A 3,285-nucleotide genomic window follows, 5' to 3' on the forward strand; every position below is an offset into this window, starting at 1 on the left:
CTGTGCCGGACCATAATAGAGATACTGTAGAACACAGCAGTACAGAAAACTATATTAATGAAAGTAATCCATATAGCTGCCTTTTAGAATATACATGGCAGGACCGGGGTGAAGGAAAAAAAAGAGTGGTAATCTGGCCCTGTGGGCAACCAAGTGTTTGAAAGTTAAACACGGATTGGTGGAGTGAGACCAAAGGCATTAACAGACCTACTGTATGTAGGCAGTGTATGGGTTAGTCAGGCCTGAACATCACTAAATAACCCAATTACTGAAGATCCATCATAATAGCCATTCTAAAAGATCGAAGAGCCACAAGTCATACGTTCTCCCTTTGCCAACAGTAGTAAACCAAAAAATATATATATCTGGACCCCACGTTTGATATTTTTAAGGCACCCTAGCTACTGGTGTTTGCTCAGCCCTAAGCACACAGGTGCTTCTACATATGCATCAGACAAGGGGTCAACCCTTGCCAAGTTTTCTGGCTGTACACCTGTATCTTAAAGTGGAAGTAAGCCCTTCTATCATTTCTTTCAAGGAAGCCGCCATCTTGGCCTCTGTTTGATCTTCAACTGCCATGTGATCAGTTATGACACCAGTCATTGGATGGTTTGACAGTTTGGTTGGGGACAAAACCAATGTGACAGATAGCATTTCTGGCATGATGGGAATGTAACTGTTTTTTTAAACTATTAAATTGATGGGTTTACCTCCGCTTTAAAAGAAACCTTTGCTAAGGAAATATGGAATCTGCCATTGCTAACCTTGCCTTCTGAAAATGATAGACAGAAGACAGCAGGGACCAGTGGGATCACGCAGCACGATTCACAGTAGGGAACCAGGAAGTGAAGCCGCAAGGCTTCACTTTCTGATTTCCTTACCAAAGATGGTGGCCGCAGCACCCGAGAGCCGAGGGGCACATCGGCTTTGGGTGCCAACATCGCGGGCTCCCTGGACAGGTAAGTGCCCTTATTTTAAAAGTCTGCAGTATTTGTAGCTGCTGACTTTTAAAAAATAAAAAAATCTGCAAAACTCCACTTTAAGTCGCCTGCTGTTAGAAATGAAGACCTGTATAAGTTGCTCTAGCTCATGGGTGCTCAACCTGTGGCCCTCCAGCTGTTGCAGAAATGAATGTCCCATGAGGCATTGCAAGCCGCTGACAGTTGCAAGCATGACTCCCAAAAGCAGAGGCATGTTGGGACTTGTAGTTCTGCAACAGCTGGAGGGGCACAGGCTGAGCACCCATGTGTCTAACTGGAGCTTACACAGGGCTGTGGACTGTCTCCATTCCCTCATGTCACAGCACTGGGCCAACACTGAGATGAAAGAAAATAGGTCACATGTTCCTGCATACCCTGCTTCTGAATAATGTGGCAGGGGGGTAAATAAAAGGCAATAATGTGCTGTTGAAGAGGGGGAAATAAAGAGAACTTGTATAGTTTCGTTTTAAAATGCAGGTAAACTGTCAGAGAAAATGAAAAGTTCTGAGACCCCAGCAACTCTCTGCCATAATGTGTCACTGCAGCACGGTAGCTAAGTGGTTAGCACTAGGGTCATTGGTTTGAATCCCAACTATGTTCCTGTCTGCAGTTTACATGTTCTCCCTGTGCCTGTGTTCCGCCAGATATGGCGACCCGTCAGAACTGGTAACGGAAGTGACGTTCCGTCGCCGCCATATTACTACACCCCGCACTCCTCCAAAGTAACGATACACCGAGAAGGGGTAAGCGGACATCTTGTTACACCCACCGTAGTTTTGCATTTCACACTTATTTTTAAACAGGAAACGGCGCATATAAGGTGACATACAGGATTTGGAAATCCATCAGACTGTTTAGATGTTGGATTATAAAAGCAGCGCTGTCCTGTCACATTAGCAAACCTGTGAGATCAGCAGGTTTGCCGCTGCTTTTAAAATTCAACATCTAAACAGTCCGTCCGATTTCTAAATACTGTATTTGACCTTATAAGCTCCATTTTCTGTTAAAAATAACTGTGAAATGCAAAACTCTGGTGGGTGTAAAAAGATGTCCGCTTAGTCCCTTCTCTGTCTATCATTACTATGGAGGAGTGTGGGGTGTAGCAAGATGGCGGCGACGGAACGTCAATTCTGTTACCAATTCTGACGGGTCTCCATATCTGACAGAACACCTGCATGGGTTTTCTGCAGGCACTCTGGTTTCCTCCCACACTCAAAAGACATACTGATGGGTCAATTATCTCCTGTTTATATTGGCTATGGTGTGTGTATGTATGAATGGGAGCTAGGGACCTTAGATTGTAAGCTCCTTATGGGCAGGGACTGATGTGAATGGACAATATATATGTAACGCACTGTGTAAGTCCCTGAAATAAACAAAATGCATAGCATAATCGCACATCGTGGCACACTTAGACAGCTAAGTGATATCTTCCATTGCTGCAATGTAGCATTCCCGTTCCTGGCCAGTGGTTACATCTTCAGCCGGTCTTCTTTTCGGTTTGGCGTTTTCAGCCATCTCAATTGGTTGGGCTGGGGAGTACCTTTGGCTCAGAATCATACCAAGATTGTACATTGAGCACTGTGTATCAGTGTGCTCAGTGTACACTTACAAATAAAAGTGCTCACAGGTAGGATGAAGCATCTATGGACAGAAGAGACACACACAGTCTCTTTTGTCATTAAAAAGCCTACCTGTCAGCACATGACTTCATTTCCACTTTAAAGGCTTTTTTGGCCCTACTTCTCCTAAAGATCACAGAACTGTGCTTAGTTCTGCGCTCCCGTGACCCAGATTCAGCTGACAGCAGGCTAAAGTCCACTGTTGGCTGAAGTCACATAGCCGGTCTAGGCTCTGCAGCCATCCCGACAATTATGTTGGGATCCACCTAGAAGCCTGAGAGGCAGCTGGCTCAGCCTATCAGCGAGCTGCTGGAAGACTGGGTTAGCCACTACTGTCCCCTCTACAGCCCGGCGCTCCGGTGAGCGCTGAAGGGGTAGAGCAGAGATCCAGTGACTGACCGTTACCATTTCCCGTACTTACTGGTTTCCCGTACGTCTCTTTTGAGCATATGGCTAAGCCCTACAATAATCCCCTCTGTCCCAGGACATGTAAAGACCTTTCACACTGTATATGTGCTTCTTGTATGACCACTTCTATTCTCCCCTGTACAAAATGCGGGTACAAAGCTTTGGGTAAGTCTTAAAATTAGATTTTTTTTAACAGAAAACCCCGGCGTATCTCTCAACAGCTTAGCATAGAAATGATAAGATGGATCTACCCAGTTACATGTGTGAGACCAAGT

Source organism: Rana temporaria, chromosome 3, assembly GCF_905171775.1.
Source record: "Rana temporaria chromosome 3, aRanTem1.1, whole genome shotgun sequence".
Lineage (NCBI taxonomy): Eukaryota > Metazoa > Chordata > Amphibia > Anura > Ranidae > Rana > Rana temporaria.